The following is an 18,228-nucleotide window of genomic DNA, read 5'->3' on the forward strand; positions in this document are numbered from 1 at the left end:
TTCCGCCCATTCATCTGTGAGTGAGTCTTGGGGCACTGGCTCCGTGTTCAGTGGGTCCAACACAGCCCCCGTGAATCTCTGTCCACTCTTCCTGCCTCCCTCCCATCCCTCCTGTGCCTCCTTTCCTCTCTGTCTCCCTCTCATTTCATACATCTTTATCACACCCGTCCTCTGCATGTCCCAGCTCGGGGATGCAGTGTGGGTGGAGGACAAGCTAGCAGGACGAGTGTGATATAGGTGGTCAGTGCAGAGGAAGGCATCCTGCGGGCTGCGTGCTTAGTCCACACAGCAGGGGGTGCCCTGCAGGCAGCACACACTCTGCCCGGACGGGGTGCCAAGTCCCCCAGGCAGGAGCCCAGAGCTGGACAGGGTCACAGCCTGCAAGGGCTTCTGGGCCATGGTGGAAGGTGAGCTTCATCCTCAAAGCAGTTGGTCCTGACCACAGTGTGAAGATGAATCGCGTAGCCTCACTCCACCGTCAAGTGTGGTAAAAACTGTTAAATAATACTAGCCAAGGTGAGACTGATTTGGGCTTAAAAAGAAAATGGCTGGGCGTGGTGGCTCACGGCTGTCATCTCAGCACTTTGGGAGGCCAAGGTAGGAAGACTGCTTGAGGCCAGGAGTCCAAGACCAGCCTGGGCAACATAGTGAGACTCCGTCTCTAAGAAACAAAAAACTAAAAAATTAGCTAGGCATTGGGGCACACGCCGGTGATCCCAGCTACTCAGGGGACTGAGGTGGGAGGATCACTTGTGCTGGGAAGGTTCTCCCTGCAAGCTGCCAATCCCCTACATTTATTTGCAAGTGGCTTGGAAAGTAGGACTATGCTCAGGGCCCCAGCTGTGGCACAGGAAGGCCCAGAGTGGACAACAGGTGGGCTGCAGGTTCCAGCCCATCTTTGCTTGAGTAAGATCCCCTGAACTTAGGGACAGATTGGGTGTAATGTGAGAACGGGGTTGGTTGTGATGCTCCCTGGCCTGGAGAGGGGAAGAGGGCCCTGAGGACCCCCGACTGAGGGCCAGAAGCATCCCGGAGCTGTTGGAAGGCAGCAGGCGTGGGCTTACACACATATGCACGCACACGCACAAACACACGTGCACACGCACACAAATGCATACACAAACACGCACGCACACATGCACACTTGAACACACAAACACAAGCACACAGAAACACAAACATGCCACACAAACACATGTGCATACAAACACGCACAGCCATGAAGGTCACAAAGCCACTTCCTTGGGGCCGTTTCCCAGCATTTGCTGCAGGTCAGGTGCCTTCTGGGCACAGCAGGGCCCAGCGGGAGCCTAAGCCGAATCCACTGCTAGGGTTTAGACGAGTCTGGGCTTGCCAAAGGGACGGCGAGCCAGACCTTGGCAGGCTGGGCCCACAATGCAGGCAGGACCCCTGAGGGACACGACCCCTCCTTGGAGGGCTGCAGGGGCAGGTGGCAGGCCTGGGAGCCAAGTCAGAGGGGCTGCCCTGAGGAGCTGGCAGTGGCCTGGTCTCCAGGCTCTGCTCCCACAGACTCCAGCTCTAGTCTCAGGAGGCAGGGACCACAGGAAGAGGCCAAGCCCCTGCCTGCCACTCTGGACAGCCAGGGCAGGGCAACATCGCCAGCAGAGAGACCTTGTCTCCCTCAGCTTCTGGGAGGGCACAGCCTCTTTGGTGCCCTGGAGAACCCTGGGCAGCCTGGGTGCTGAAAGGCCCTGATGCCTGCTGCACAGGGGCAGCCAGGGCCCAGGCAAGAGGTCCCAGGGGACTATGCTGGAGCTGCACTGGCAGGAGTCATGCCCAAAGAACCATCTGTCTCTCTTACACACACACTGACACACTCACACGGTCACACTCACACACACAAGGGACACACACACAAACTCACACAGACTCACACACACACCCACACACACTCACACACACTCACACACTCTCACACAATCACACTGACACACACTCACAAACTCACACACACACTCACGCACTCACACCCACACACACTCTCACACATTGTCAATCACACACTCACAAACTCACACTCACACACACTTGCACACACACAGTCACACACACTCACACTCTCACACTCTCACACACACTAACACACACACACACACACTCTGCATTGCCAGTCAGAGCTTTCCAGAACCACCAGGCGTGGATGTACTCAAGCCAAGCAGCCCAAGAAGCCTGTGTTGTGCTGTGGGCAGGGCTCTGCCAAGCTGGAGCTCCTCAGTGGCCCAGCTGGGACTTGGATGAGTGGCCCGAGGCCACTGTCATGAATAACCACAAACCGGGTGGCTCACCACAGAGGACATAGACCCTCTCCCAGTCCTGGAGGCCAGAAGTCCGAAATCCAGGTGCCTCAGGGCCACACTCCCCCGAGAAGCTCTAGGGAAGGCTTCTTCCTGCCTCTCCCAGCTCCGGAAGGCTCCAAGTGTCCTGGGCTTGTGGCCACCTCACTCCACTTTGCCACTGCAATCACATGGCTTCTTGTGGGGGGGTGGCTGTGAGTGTGTGTGCATGAGTGTGCATATGTGTGTGCATATGTGTGTGCGTGCGTGTGAGCATGTTTGTGTGTATGTTTGTGTGTGTGACTGTATGTGTGGGGTGTCTGCATGTGTGTTTATGTGTGCAATGTGTGTGTATGTGTTTCTGTGTCTGTATGTGTGTCTTGTGTATGCATGTGTATGAGTGTGTGCATATGTGTGTGTCTGTGTGTGACTGTGTGTGTATGTGTATTTTTGGGGGGTGTGGGTGCATATGTGTGCATGTGTGTGTATGTGTGTGTTTCTGTTTGTGTATGTGTGTCTCTGTGCATGGGTGTGGGTGGGAGCATGTGTGTGCGTGTATGAGAGTGTGTGTGTGTAATCTCCCCCTTATAAGGACACTTGTCACTGCATGCAGGGCTTGCCTGGATAACCCAGGATAACCCCACATCTCAAGATTCTTCACTTGATCACATCAGCAAAGACCCTATTTGTGAATAAGGTTGCATTCCAGTTCCAGGGGTTGGGACAAGGACACCTCCGTGGGGGCATTTTTAGCCTGCCCCTGGGCTGCAAGTGGATGTGGGCTTGGTCCCTGAGGACTTGGGGAAGGCGCTGGGACCTCAGCCAGGGAGACAGTGGGCATGAGAAGACGGGATGGGGGGCCCGGGCCCAGCCAAAGGGGCCCTCACTTCAGAGCTGGCCAAGGCGTTGCTGTCCCAACAGTGGCAGGAGGGACCTGCTCAAGGAGGCGGCATGGCCTAGAGGCCCGGGAGAGAAGGGGCCTGGTGACCAGGCCAAGGAGCCAAGAGAGAAAGCAGTTGTGGGAGGGGAGCAGGGACTGAAGGGGATGGAGGCAGATGGAGAGAGGGAGGGGTGAGAGTGGGGATGAGGCAGCCAGGAGGGGCGGTGGGGGCAGCTGCTGAGAGCGGGGTGTTCTCTGTGGCTTTTGTTTCCCAGGCAATCATCAGCAATGTGGAAGAGTGTGGTGGGGACAGAGGCCTGGTGCACCCTAAGGAGGCAGGTCCAGGGCATGGTGGGGCAGGCTGGCTTGGGACCTGGGAGGGAGCTGGAAAGCAGAGTGGTCTGGGCCTCCCTGGGTTTGGCTCCCTAAGTACTCCCAGTGCAGAGGACAGGACTTGCTGTGTGGGAGAACTTTCTAGTAAAGCTCCCACCTCTTTACTGATGGAGGACCCAAGAGGGGCTGGCCAGTGAGCAAGGATCACCAGTGACACTGGCAGCATTTGCCTGGCACTCAGGTGTCCTCATTCCCAGGCCTGGGCCCTCAGGGCTCTGGGCTGGGAACCAACAGACACAAACCACAGAGAAAGGACCATCACCTTACCTGGCCATTAGCTGTTTAGGGTCCACAGTTTGCTGAGGACTGGGGACTTCCATGAAACTTTGTTCCTTGGCCATCTGACCTTGGCCCCAGTGGGCTCATCACAAAGGTATGCACCATGGCCAACTCTTGACTGGATTAGCCATGAGCAGTGCCCTGGGGGCCCAGGGACAGAGGCAAAGTGGTGGGGCAGGTAACCCCTGCCTCAGATTTTCTCCCCCAGACTTGCTTCTTCCCCTGCCCACACATGTCTGCTAAGAGGTGTTTGTCTTCAGCCAGGACCCACTCCTTGCCCAAGGGATGCTCCTGCTGGGGGCCACCAAAGGAGGCCGGCTCAGCAGACTGCCTCTGCCTTTGCTCACTCCAGAGCAGGGCCCTGGGGCCTGGGATGGAAAGACATGACCCCAGGGAGCCCGCCACAGTGTGGGAGGCCAAGAAGGAACACGGCCTGAATGTGCTGGAGAAGGGAGGCCACGGGCCCTCAGGAGGCACTCCTGTGCCCACAGCTCCTCTGCCCTCCTGTGGTGCCTGGGGGCATGGGGGGCAGCTGGCCTCCCGGCCGGGGGCCAAAATCCAGTTTACAACCTGCTCGGGGTGGGATCCAGTGTCCTCTGGGCCTCCACTTCCCCATCTGGAATGTGGGGTAGTAAGAGGAGCGACTCCAAGATGGCAGGGCTCTCGAGAAATGGCCAGAACTTAGCTCACGATAAATTTCCAGCATGATTGGGGCTTGCTTTAGTCTTGATTTTTCCCATTTGGGGCAATGGGAAGTCACAGACTGTGTGTGTGACGGGGGGATGTCCCCATGGCAGCTCTGGGCCCTGAGGAGCACATGCCCCAGGCTCAGGAAAAGCTGCCTCAGAGTTGGCGTGGAAGGGGACTGCATGAGTGTGGAAACGAATATGTGTGAGAGTGTGAGTGTGGGTGCAAACCGAGTGGGGAGTGTGTGTGTGAGTGTGACTGTGAGTAACTGTGTGTGTGTGCATGTATGTGCCCGTGTGCTCACTGGATGAGTGTGTGAGTTGTGTAGGTGTGAGAGCATGTAACTATGCATGAATCATTGTGTAACTGTGTGGGCCACTGAGCTGGTGTGGGTGAGGGTGTGTGAGTGAGCACATATGACTGTGAGGATGTGTGTGCGTGAGATTGTGTGTGCATGAGTGTGTGTGTGTTTGTGTAGGTAGGTGAGCGAGCATGAGTTCGTGCATATGAGCAGGTGTGAGTATGTGTGCATGCATGTGAGTGGGTGTGAGTAAGCATGTGTGAGCGCACATGTGAGCAGGTGTCTGAGTGTGTGTGTGCGCGAACCTCAGCCCACACTGAGAGGTGCCAGGGGCTTGGCCCTGGCTCTGGGATGCCAAATCTCGCTGGCTTTCCACAGAACCAGCTGCTTCCTGTGGAAGGGAGGAGCAGTCTGTGGGGTTTGTGACAGTTCCCTGGTGGCAGGGGCAGCAGAACCTTCCTGTCCTTTTGGTCCCTAGCACAGTGGTGCCTCCTCAAAGAGGCCTTCCCTGAGCCGCCAGCAGCCTCTTTCATGGCTCCCCATCAATGGGGTTCCATAACCCTGACCTCAGCGGCATGAGCACATTTGCCATCTGCCGGCCACTCCCTGCTTTGTGGTCCCTGCTGTGTCCCCGGTGTTCAGCTCTGGTCTGGCACACAGCATGTCCAGGGCCCTCTTTGTCCAAGGCAAGAAAGAATTCAAGGCTGCATCCAGGCCTCTTGCACCTGCCTCAGGCTCCCGCCCAGAGCCTCTACCTGTGCCCCAGTGAGCATTCTCTGCTCGCTGCTCAGAATGCTGGCAAAGGCCGGCCCTGGGGTCAGAGGCCTCCACTGCCCTTGGAGCTGGGGAGCCTGGGGGTCCACCGGCAGGCATGGGGGTCTCTGTCCGGGTAGGTGGGAACGCATGCTTGTGGGCTTGGACAGGTGTCTGCACTGGGGTTTGTCTGTGAGTCTGTCTCCACTCACACCGGGGATGTATGTACCCCTGCGTGTCTGTCTCTGGTGCCCACCTGTGTGCAGTCTCTGTGTTCTGCCTAACCGTGTTCCCGTGATAAGCAACGGTGAGTATCTCTGGTAAGCGCGGCTTCTTCTGGGTAGACGCATTTGGACATCTGTACTCTCAACAGGTAGTGTGAGTTTGCAGGAGATCACCAATGCCTTGGAACCCACCGAGGCAAGACCCAAGGACCCCACGCTACACATCAGCCACCTGGCTCTGTGCCCCATTTTACTGTTGGGGAGAAGCACCTAGAGGGCAGGGGTCTGGAGAGGTAGTGGCAGCCTGGTGCCCCAGCCGCAAGCTCAGGGTGCTCTCTCTGCACTCACAGGTGCCATGGTCCCCCAGTTTCCATCCCCACCCACCCCCACTCGGCCAGTGCCCTTTGGGGGCAATGCCAGGCCTGGAAGGGCGGGCACCCCCGCGCGTCCTGGGAACAGAAGGGCACGCACCGGGTGCGTAGCACCAGAGCCCCGAGGCCCCTGCGCCGCGCACCGCCCCCCGCGCCCGCTCCCTCCTCCCTCCCTTCTCCTCACCAAGCTCCCTCCCCCTCCCCCCTCCCTCCCTCCGCGCTCAGAGCTGCGGTTGGAGCCGAGAGCGCCGCGTCGCCCGCCGCCGGTGCAGAGCGTGGGGAGCACTCGGCCGGCCGCAGCCCTCGCCAGCCGCGGAGGGTCGCGTCCCGCGCCTCTGGCCAGGCCGCCCCGTGCCCGGGCCTTTCCGTCCTTGGAGCAGATCGTTGCCCGCCTGGCGCCCGCCTGCAGTGACAGCGCCCGCCGGAGCCGAGGCCGCGGCGGCGGCCGTGCCCATGCCCGGGTAAGTGGTGCTCGGGGCGCGCGGGCGCCGCCGGGGTGGGCGCGGGCGCGGCGCGGGCACAGACGCGGGCGGGGATGGGAGGATGACCCGGCAGGTGGTGCGGCGGCAGGTAGAGGGACCCGGGTCCCCGCCCGAGGCACCTGAGCCCCTTGCCGGGCCTGCGTGTCCTTGCGGCACCGCGGCCGCGCGTCACCCCGGGGCCCCAGGCCGGCGGGCAGCGCCCCGCACCCTGCACCCTGCGCCCCGCGTCGCGCGCGCACGCGCATCCGTGTCTGAGGAACAAGGCCTTTGGGGGCTGCGGGCCGGGGCTCAGGGTGGGCACAGCCGGGGGCGCGGGATCTGGGCCGGGAGCCCGCCGATGCGCACGCACCTTCCCAGAGCCTCGGGCACCCCCTCCCCCCCCGCGCCCTCACACTGTATCATCCTTCCCCTCTCGCGTTCCCACACCGTTCCCCGCACGCCCACGCGGCTGCCCAGCAGACCCCACCGTGGTCATGGGTAGTGCCCATGAGGAGCCGCCCCCGGGGCCGCACTTAGGTAACTTCTCCATCCCTCCAGGAACGGCTGTCTCCCCCTCCTCGCCTCTGTGACCTTGGCCAGCTTTTCCTGTGGCCGCCTCCGTTTTCTCACGGGTGAAAGCTCTGGCTTTAAGATTCTGGAATTTGGAATAGCAGGTGCCGCATCTCTCAGAGCCTGAGACGATGGGCTTCTCTCTCTATGACCTGGTGTCCTTCTTTCTGCTGGCCCTTCTGGGGGTTGGTGGCTCAGCCAGCCGGCTGAGGAGAGGTGGGAGGCAGGGCAGGGGCATGGCGCACGGGCAGGTCAGAGCTGGAGGGAGTCTTGGAGAGCCCCCGGGGTGACGGCTCCATGAGGGTTTAGGAGAAACTGTGGAAATGCTCCTTGGCTCACTCAAGGGGCAGGGAAGGGACCAGAATTCTTCAACTAGATGCTTGCCATTTTCTGGCGAGGCCATATAACTTTCAAAGATGAAGCCCCGAGGCTTCCGACCCCAAGGGAGTCCCTACCTGCTAAAGGATCAAGTCCAGCCTGTCCCCAGCTGGCCCCCATCGTGAATTCCGCTGGCACCCTAAAAGTCAGCAACTTCCCCTGGCTGACTTGGGCGCCAGTCTGGCAGGCACCCCCTGCACTTCCTCCCCTCCTTTGCCCACTAGGCTCTGTGCCCTCGCCCCTGCCATCACCCCTTACCAGTCAGTGACCATCTTAAGGCAGGGACTGGCTCTTCATTTGCACAGGCCTGGCACAGAGTGGGCACCTGGTTTCTGCATGGCATATTCATGACCTTGACCTCACTGAATCTGCAAACTCACTGAACAGGAGAGGAAAGGCCTGGACTTTTGTCCCCATTTTTCAGATGGGATCATTGAGGCCCCCAAGAGAAGGGACTCAGCCCTGAATTGAGGCCACTTCCTTCATGAGCAGATGGCTGGGGACATTCCTATGGACCTGGTGGAGCAGGGAGGCAGGGAGAGGTTATCATAATAATCAAAGGCCAGCCCCACTTCCTGAGCCCCATCTGAGTCTCACATCAACCACACGAGTGAATGGCTGTTTTCATCCCCAACCCCCACCCCCCGCCGCCTCTTTTCACAGATGAAGAAACCAAAGCCATGTGGCTCATGAAAGGGGAGCTGGGATTCCGAGGAGAGGGCTGGGGATGCCTGGGCCCCTATGGGGCACAGCTGAGACCCAGCAGAGGGTCCCAGGGTGAGGTCAGCCCTCAAGTCTGCGCCATTGGAAGGGGCTGGGAACTTGTGGTCCCGGGCCATTGATTGTCTCTGCTGCAGGCCCCAAGGCAGGGGGGGGGCCAAGGACACAGCCAGTCTCCATCAGCTCCACCTGGGCCATGCCCAGCACGGCCAGGTGGTTTGAGTGCAGGGGCAGGCTCTCACACAGCAGGGGGCAACAGACAGATGGATGTGGGGCGGGTGTGGGAGGGGGCTTGCACAGAGCCAGAAGGAGAGCCAGTCCCTTGAGGAAGGAAGCCCCTAAGGCTAAGAGCATGCCAGGGGACAGCCACAATGCCAGGTGATGGAGATGCCCCAATCGGCCCCCGAGGGGCAAGGAAGGGGCCAGAGGAGGCTCATGTGGGCGCCTAGGGCTTCAGCGACAGCAGCCCCATACCTGATGGTCTTTGTGACCTTGGCCAAGTCCCTTCTCCATTCCAGATCCAGGGAGGGTGGGGGTGGGCCTGGGCGAGCTGGAGCTTCAGAGGTTGAATCATTCACTAGCGGGAGAAGCCAAGCCTGTGAGTCAGTGAGTGCTCTCCATCCCAGAACGTCTGCTCCCAGCCCAGGGATGCAGCCATGGAGTGCCGGGGTCAGCTGTGGAGGACCCTCTGAGAATGTCTTGTGGAAAGGGGCGCCTTGCCTGCCCAGTAGACAGGACAAGGGTGCCCCAGAGCCCCAGGGGCTTCTGAGAGCTGAGTACCCTCTGGGCCTCTTGCAGCCAGCAAAGCCAGGCAGAGCTTCCTCTGGCCTTTGCACCTCCTCCCCCACCTCACAGAGCAAGTCATCAGCACATATGAACTCCCTTCTGATTTTAAATTGATGGCTTGTGTATTTCACCAATGGCCACTGTCTCCATCAGTGGTCAGTAGCACATCAAGTAATGTCAACAATGATAATAGTTATAATGGCAGTCACTTTATGTCAGGCACTGAGTGCTGTACAGACATTTCCTTGCCCACTTAATTGAAACAACAAATTATTGCAAGTGCTGTTATCCCCATTTTGCATTGAAGCTGAGACCCAGAGAGGCTAGGTAACTTGCCCAAGGTCACACAGCCGGTAGGTAGCAAATCCAGGGCTCAAATGCAGTCCATCAGGCTCCGGAGTCTGGTCTGTGCTTGCAGTCATTAGTTCCTATATCTCCAGAAGTGTGTGCAGAAGTCAGCAGAATAGAGTGTGGTTTGTGTGAACTCACTGTCTCGGGTACTCCCAGCCCTGTGGGCTGAAGTCAAGGATTCTTGGGAAGACCTTGCAGCTCAGAAGCTGAGCCACCTGCACCTCTGCCCCATGTACCCACTGAGAGAAATGAACAGCAGGTGGATTTATATCAATCTCCAGCAACTCAGAGACCCGTGTGCTTTGCATTCATGGCCCCTTCAGGGCACCCCGAAGCACTGGTAGTGCACATAAATGGCAGCTGATAGATGGGGACCTGTGCCATGGCACTGAAGGCAAACGCTTCCATCTAAGCAAGTGCGAGCCTCACCAGTGCCATCTCTGAGATAGGCCGAGGCACTGGGCTCTCGCTGTGACTTTGCAGCAAGCTCCCCAGCAACGCCCCGGGCTGGGTATGCCAGGCAGAGACCTGGAGCATGCACAGGGCTCCTCCCTTCCCCGCCCTGGCTAAGCTGGCAGAAGCCAGGCCAAGCAGCGCGTAGCTGGAAAGCCCTCCCCTGCCTGGGCTCCTTCTGTTGGGTGGGTGGTGCTGGCAGTGGGCCTGGAAGCCTGTGGAGAAGGATCCGAGCCACGCATCACCGGGGCAGAGGGAAGCAGGCTCTCAAATGCAGGGGAATTCGGGCATCCTGGACTGCCCAAGGTTGGGAAGAGGACAAGTCCAAGGTCACATAGCTGAGTAGGTGGCAGAACTTGAATCAGAGCAACAGGGCAAGGGTGGAAATGCCAATGGTTGGGGAATCTTGGAACTGGCAGGAGTCTTTTAGCGCACAAGGAGGTTTTCGGAGTCTTCGTTCCAAATCACAGTTGTGCAAAGCGGGTATGTCCATGTCCTTGGAGAACACCTTATTTAAAGGGGTCCTGAGCCACCCTCTCATGTTCTGTAGGTGGGTCTCTCAGTAAGTGAGCAACCATTTTATTCCAATGAGAAGTTCTGCCCTGAGGCCACAGGCTCTAGCACTTTCTCCAGCTGCACTGTTCAAGCAGCAATTTTATTAGAATGCACTTCCTCAGGTGCACCAGCCACACTTCAAGGGCTCAGGAGCCACCTAAGGCTGGTGGCTACTGTCACAGACAGTGCAGAGAGAGAACAGTTCCATCACCCCCGAATGTTCTGTCACACAGAGTTGCTTTACAGGAAGTGGAAACCGGAGTCCTCACACGGACCCTGAAGCCACCTCTCACACCCACTCCCTGGTGGCACAAGGCCACTAATGCAGCAGCTTCGCTCCCCCAGAGAACCATCCTGAAGAGAAGCCCCAGAGAGGACTGACTGCTCACAGATATTTGGAGAGGTGTTCTGTGATGGGCCAGGTTCCAGTCTGAGAGCTTGACAGGTAGGGACAGAAAGTGCCAGGCTGGGCTTGAGCAGGTCGTTCCTCAGAATGGATGAGTGCATACCATTGTCAGAATGGCGCCAGCTATGCCAAGGGCCACATCTTATTGATGTGATGGGCATGAGGGACACTGCCCTGGTTCATTGTGTGCCAGGCTCTGTGTTTGCTTCAGGGGTGACGACAGAAAGCAAGAAGCAAACGCAATGCCCTTCCTGCCCTCCTGGAGCCTTTGCGCTTTGCTATGTGTTCACCAAAGTAAGTGCAAACATGGCTGGGACCAGGAGAATGGACTGAGGCCACGAGGCCAGCCAGTATCTCCTAGGGCTGGGGTCTACAACCTGAGTCCCTGCCCATCCTGCCCTGACTCCGCCTCCTCAGCAGCCACACGTGGCTGGTGGCTACCATATGGGCCAGTGCAGAGACTCTGGGAGGTTCTGTCACACAGAGCTGCTTTAGAGCAAATAGAGACCCAAGTCCTCACACAGACCTAGACACCCCCAGCCAAGCCCACTGCCCCATAGCTCCTTGGAAGGGAGTGGCCAAGCATGTACTCTCCAGGGGCTGCACAGATACCTGGACAAACGCAGACCAGGGAGGAGGGAAAAGGCCTCTGTCCCAGAAGCTCACCGTGCCATGGGGGATGCCCAGACCTCGCCTCATGCTGACTTCAGTGGCCCTAGCACACCCAGCATGGGGCAGAAACCAGATCCGGCCACCACCTGGTCCTTATTGGGCCCCGCCATATGCCCAGCGTGCCGCATGTGTTCAGGAAACAGCAGGGAGGAGTCGTGGCTTGTTTTTATTTAAATTGATTTCTTCCTATTTAAAAACAATACTCGTAACATGCTCTCTATAGGAAACGTATAAAACATAGAGAAGTCAAAGATGTAGTAAAGCCATCCTATCACGCAAATGCAAATCCAACTTCTCCATTTGATTCATTTCACATTGCTGTCATTATACCATGGGCTCAATTGTGTAATCTGTTTTTTACTTCACATAAGCATTTTCTTTATTAATATAATCCCTTCCTAAATGAATGGTTTTTTCAGAATGGTTATAGTTTAATTCTTTAAAGATGATAAAAGCAGTAAATGCTTATTGCAAAAATAAAGAATGATCTTGAACCGTGCAAACAAGAAATTTGATCATTCAACAGTTATTTACCAAGCACCCAGGATGTATCAGGCGGCCTTCAGTAATTACAATTTTTAATGGCTGAGTAATATTCTCCCAAGAGATTGTAATTCGCTTAATTATTCGGCTATTTTTGGAAACCCAGGCAGTCAGATTTATTTTGCTCTTATACGTGAGCTCTGCTGAGGAGTCTCTGTCCTGAGGAGAGGACCCAGACAGAGGTATCTTCTGCCAAATTGTTCTCCAAAAGGGCTTTTTCATCGCACTGGATGGTCTCGCTCACTGCAACCTTGCCAGCATTAGATATTTTAATCAAACGAGTTGTCATAAGTATCTAGGTCAAAAATATGTACTTTAGTTTATATGTCTTGAATTGCTGGTGAGGGGGAACATTTTTCCTCATATTTATAAGTTGTCTTTTCCTTGTGAATTATCTGTTCCTCCCGTCATTTTTTTTTTTTTTCCTGAGACAGTCTCACTCTGTTACCCAGGCTGGAGCGCAGTGGGGTGATCTCGGCTCACTGCAACCTCCACCTGCAGAGTTCGAGTCATTCTCCTGTCTCAGCCTCCTGAGTAGCTGGGATTACAGGTGCCCACCACCACACCTGGCTAATTTTTGTATTTTTAATAGACACAGGGTTTTATCATGTTGGTCAAGCTGGTCTCAAACTCCTCACCTCAGGTGATCCGCCAACCTCGGCCTCCCAAAGTGCTGGAATGAAAGGCTCTTATTGAAGTCTTAGTGTTTCTTCTGTGGGCTTGAATAAACTGTATGCATGAAAAAACAGTGACAATTTAACAGATTTGTTGCCAATACTTTTTAACACCTTTGTTCTTTGCCTTTTTTTTTCATGCAAAAGGTAAACATTTTGCTGCTCACAATTATTTGTGATTTTTTCCATTGCTTCTAGGCTTAGAAAATCCTTTTAGGAAATTTGAGAGCTGTTCATTTCTGAGTTTTCCATGTGTCTTCGTGTGTGTGTGTGTGTGTGTGTGTGTGTATGTGTATTGGGGTGGTGTAGCTGCATTTTTAAGATATTTAGCTCTTTAATTGAGGGATTGGCAAAGCTTTTTCTGCAAAAGGCCAGATGGTAAATAGGTTTCCAGTTTGCAGGCTACATAGTCTCTGTCCCGACTACTCAACTCTGCATGGTAGCCTGCAAGTAGCCACAGACCATGCAAAATGAGTGGGCGAGGCTGTGTCCCAATAAAACTTTATTCACAAGAACACTGGGCTGCCAGATTTGGCACTTAAGCTGTAATTTGCCAAACCTGTTGAATCCAAAGGAGATGTGTCTTAGGTAATAGTTTGAGGTGAGGTTCTAAGGTGCATCCTTTGCAGATTGCTAACCAGTTGTCCCCACCTCTGGCAGCAAATCGGTTGTTCCCTGGCTCATTTGGATGCACTGACACTGGTCTGCAGTCAGACCTGGTGCTGGCTGCCTGTCCTGACCCATTAGCCCATCTGTGTACTGCTGTGCCGGTGATGTGCTTTTGCCTCTTGTGCCTGGTATTGTTTAATACCTGCCCTGCCAGCTCCTCCTCAGCAATCCTAAAGCTTGCTTCTCCGTCCGGTGGACTTTAGAACCACTTTGTCAAGTCCCCCTTCCTCCCTCCCCGCCAAGATAAAGCACTGGATGATACATTCTCTGGACATCCTCAGAGTTCTGAAGCCGCAGATGAGTCCGGTGCCCATGGGGTAGGGTGGCGGCTAGCTCTGTGCAGATGCTGCGGGTTTGACTCTCTGCAGACAGCAGGCGGGTGTGGGCAGGAGAGCGCCATCCTGAGTGAAGGCCCCCAGCTGAGGACAGCCAGACGGCCCTGGGAATGCCAGAGCCTCCTGACTGAGAAACACGAAAAGAAAGCTGGCAGCACAAGAGAGCGCGGGAGATTGGGAAGCCACTGTGGGCTGGCAGAAGATGACCTCAGATGACAGGACTTTGGCCTTTCTGCTGATCTTTTGGAAATCACTGTCCTTACACTCAGAATTTCCTGCACTCCGGCATTTCAAATCAAACCCTGAACTGAGTTAAGGCACATGAAGTGGCCGGTTTGAAACTGAACCTACATTCCCACAGATTGTGGGCCAGGGGTGTGATGGTGGCACAGGGCATGACCAAGTTGGGAGGGGCCCTTTCTCTAGATTGGACCAGCCCTGTGCTAACTGCTTGGCTCCCTCAGAGAGCAGCAGGGGCAGAAGAGTGTGTCCAGCCCCAATTCCCGGGCAGAGCAATGGCTCAGCAGGCACAAGGGTTCATTCCACCCCCGCTCCATGTTCCTCAGCTCCATTTCTCCTGGAAGCATCCAGGACCAGACACTGCCACATCTTGGCTTGGAGCCACAGGCCCAGGAGAGATGGGCTCAGGAGTAGCTGGTCCTGGCTCCTCTGGCTCCTGGGGTCTCCGGGTGCTCTCCTGTAGTCAGAGGGCGGCTGCCAGCTAATGATCCCATGCCTGGTGCAGGAGAAGAGGGAGGGCTGTGGACAGGCAGGGCATGTCTCCCACCTAGTCTCGTCTCTCCCTCCTGGTCTGTGGTTCATCTGCCCGCAACACTGTGACCAGCAGCTAGGCTTGGAAATCTCTGTCCTGGGGAGTGGAGCAAGAATTCCCCCTTGTGACCCATCCATGGGGCCAGAGGGTAAGAAAGGGGTGGCCTGGGGGCCACTGCTCCAGACCCCTGCCCTGGTAGCCCTTAGGGAGGCACTCGTGGCTGTGTCTGTAGGTGGGATGGGGTGGGTCAGGGCTCCCAGCCCACTGCCTGGCCCTCTGCGCCCCATCCACCCTTCCCCAAAGGAGGAAGCTGGGCTATAGCACAATTGTGGGGGGGGCCTGAGATGGAGATGGGCAGGGTTGGGGTCTCCCAACCTAGGGAGGAGGGGAGGGGGTGAGCACGCAGAGCAGAAATCCACCCCTCCAGGTCCTATCCCCAGCCCAGCTGTGCTCTCCCGGTGCCTTCCCAGTGGGGAGAGCAGGCATCTGTCCATGAGCACAGAGGGGGCGGGAGGAATGGTGCTGATGACAGATGACGATAAGAGGGCCAGGAACTGGAGGAGCAGCTGGTGGTAGGAGAGTGGGGGGACCTGATGGGCTGTGAGGCGCGCTGAGAGAGACTCAGAGCCCTGCATTGGTGTTGGGTCCTGGCCTGAGAGGGGCCCTCTGCCTCTGCACTCCCTTCAGGCGCTCCTGGAGCGCTGCAGGAGCTTTGTGGTGCTTCCTCTGGGCTTTGTTGGAAAAGCTTTGGGCTCATTTGCCGAGTTCCTCGGTCAGAAATAGTGTCTTAGGCAATTCAAAAATGAACCAGCAATGCTCAGTTCATGCGATTCAGACAGCAGCCAAGCCCTTGATGACCTTCAGGTCCTGCTGTCACAGCCTTGGCTGCAGCTTCTGAGGTACCCTCTCTCTGGGCACCCTCGCCACTGGCTCTTCCTCCATCACCACATTTGGCAGCAGCATCCTGAGCCCTCAGCCGGGGAGAGTGGCACGGATACTTTGGTGTGCTTGTTCCTTGGGTTTGTGTCACAGAAGGGCAGGCTTGACTCCCATCTTCAGTTGGAGCCCCCGTTTGGAAGTCTGCCTTCCAGATCCTTTTATTGGCCTCTGACCTTGACACCAATGCATCCCCCAGCCTGTCCTCCCAAGGACTTTGGCCTGCTTCCAGAAACCAGGGCGCCCCCTCTACTGCCCCTGCCAGAATTCCTAATGGGGCCCCATGGGACTCGTTCCCTGGGAGGACACGTGTATGTGTCCTGGTAGCTCCTTATTTAGTCACTGCCTGTCCGAGCTGGAAGGACTTAGCCCAGGGCCCACAGCCCCATGGCCTCCAGCTGCCTGTAATTTCCTTAATTACCTATTTAGGCCTTGATGGCTTCCGGTCCTCAGAGCTGGCTCCGAGATTGGAAGCGGGATGGGACGGGCACCGAGGTACCACAGCAGAGCTAGGGCGACTTGGGGCACCTCCCCTCCCATCCACATGTTCTCTGGCTATGAAGGGCTGGGAGGACAGGGTCCCAGCTTCCTACTGAACCCCAAACACGAGGTCTCCGTCCCTTTGCAGGCTAGAGTCTTCCACACTGGCCACAGCCACAGCATTTCTAGGTGCCCATGCCGTCTGTGCCTTCGGGGCTGCTGGGCAGGCCCGGGTTGGCAGAAGGGGCGTGGGGAGCGCGTGGGGGCAGGGTAGTGGCTGGCCAGGCTCACGCTGCAATGCAGCTCGCACACCCGCTGTAATTGGCTAATTAGTGTCATTATGCTTCCTGCTCCCTCACTCTCTCCTTCTGCAGCTCTTGCCTTCTCTGGCAGGAAACAAATGACTGTCCCCCAACCCTCAGTGTAGACTTCTGGCCTCAATCACAAAGGGGTTTCCAACCTCCCTGCGGGATCCAGGGACACCCAGCATTGTGAGGGCTGCCTGTGTGGGAGACAGGAGCACTGCGGGAGTCCAGGCAAGCTTGGGGAAGCATCCAGAGAGGCACATGGGTTCAGCCCCCGGCCGAACGGAATGTTCTGGCTTCACCGGTGGAGCTTGGTCCTGACCTGTGAACTGTGGGGTCCAGCTGGAGTCCAGCTGAGGACTTCAGGACAAGCCTTGGGAGGGGCACGTGTGGCGGGAGGGGCTGACTCAGCAAAGAGCATTGCCCTGCTGGGCTTCCTGGTGACCTCATGGGCTTGAAGGAACCTCCGGGGAAAATGGGCCCAGTACACTGGAAACCAGCCTTAGGGTGTGTGGGTAGGTGGAGCCCTGCCTTCTCACCAACCCAGCGAAAAGGAACGAGGACCATTTCGCAGATTAAAAAGTGAAGGCCCAGAGAGCTTGAGTGACCAAAGCCAGCACCTGCAGTCTGGAACCCTGAGGTTTACGGGGACAGATTTCCTGCCCAGTCACTTTGTTGAACTCTTTTAATTGGTTCTAATCACTTGCTCGTTGCTTTTCTTGGGTTTTCAGGGCAGTAACTTGGCAGAGGAGCAATGTAGAATCCTCTGGAGCTAGACCACTTGAGGTCATGTTGGCCTCTGCTCCTGGCTTGCCGTGTGACCTTGAGTAAGCTCTCTAACCACTCTGTGCCTGAGCCGCATATGCCTTTTGGTGGGGATGGCCACCCCATGCTATAGAGGCTTCTGGCAGAGTGATAGTCATTCTGCCTCTCGTCCGTGGCTCTATCCTCTCCCTTCTGCCTTAGCTAGAACTTTTAGGACAATATCACCCCCCAGCGAGTTCAGGGGAAAGTGGGGATTTGGTAGGTCTCGGAGACCTCAGGGAGGCCTCCTGGCTCTCCCAGAACCAGGCTGGATTTGGGTTAGGAGTGAAGATTTACTCAGGCTATGGGCTTGGCCTATGTAACAGAGACCCAGCCTAACAGTGGCTTCAGCGTGACACCTACTTAGCCCTCAGGAATCTGAGCTCCTTTGATTGTGTCATACATGGATTCCATGTGCAAGATGGCAACAGATAGATAGCTGCGGCAGTACCAGCATTCCAGCCGGCAGGAAGGAGGGGAAGGACAGAGGAGAGCACGTTCCTTCTCTTTAAGGACATGGCCCTTGAAGTCATCCCTGTCACTTTTGCTCATACCCAATTGGCCGGGACACAGTCAGATGGTCATGGTTAGCTGCAAGGGAGTTGGGGGAATGTAATCATTAGCTGAATGACGAGACACTTAGCTGAAAATTAAAACATGACCCAGGAAGGGGGAGAGTAGCTAGCAAGTTTCTGCCACACACCTCTGGAGATTAATTAACACCTCCTCAAGACACATTTGAGAAATGGAAGGTACCCATCTTGAGGCCAGGCTTTCCCCAGGCTGACCTTTCCCCTGACCAGCCCTTCTGGGGATGTACCTCTGAAGAATTGTAGCAAAAAGAGGGGACCATTTGTGAGCAAGAGGGCAGGAGCAGTGGCAATGGCCTCTCTCCACTGATCTGGTCCTGTGCCACCAAATAGGGCACCCACCTGGCTGGGCAGGACATGGGTGGTGTTAGAAGTCACAGAGGCTGTAGGGTGGGGTAGGATGTGTGGGGAAGGGTCTGCTTGGGTTTCCATATCCAGTAGGGGGGTTTCCTGGAAGTTAAAATCCATACAAGCGAACTGCTGGCTGATTGGGCTGGTCAAGGCAGTGAAACTCCTGCAATCACAGTGTGTGGCTTGGGCAGCACGGGAGGCCATTCAGGCCCAGTGTCCACCACCCTGGACACAG

The 18,228-nt window shown here is 56.5% G+C and overlaps 2 protein-coding genes across 4 annotated transcripts in view; one reads left to right on the top strand and one right to left on the bottom strand.

Annotated features, from left to right (window-relative positions):
* The window catches only part of HAUS7 (HAUS augmin like complex subunit 7), a 143,080-nt gene that overhangs the window by 60,103 nt on the left and 64,749 nt on the right, over positions 1–18,228 (bottom strand). The window lies entirely within an intron of this gene.
* Positions 6,406–18,228, top strand: part of ATP2B3 (ATPase plasma membrane Ca2+ transporting 3) — a 63,705-nt gene continuing 51,882 nt past the window's right edge. For 2 of the 3 annotated variants that reach the window (XM_050775302.1, XM_050775301.1), the window contains exon 1: positions 6,406–6,643. The gene's annotated coding sequence lies outside the window, so the exon portion shown is untranslated. The remainder of the gene's footprint in view (positions 6,644–18,228) is intronic. The other variant, XM_050775300.1, reaches the window with a different exon arrangement.

This window comes from Macaca thibetana, chromosome X, assembly GCF_024542745.1.
Source record: "Macaca thibetana thibetana isolate TM-01 chromosome X, ASM2454274v1, whole genome shotgun sequence".
Taxonomy (NCBI): Eukaryota; Metazoa; Chordata; class Mammalia; order Primates; family Cercopithecidae; genus Macaca; species Macaca thibetana.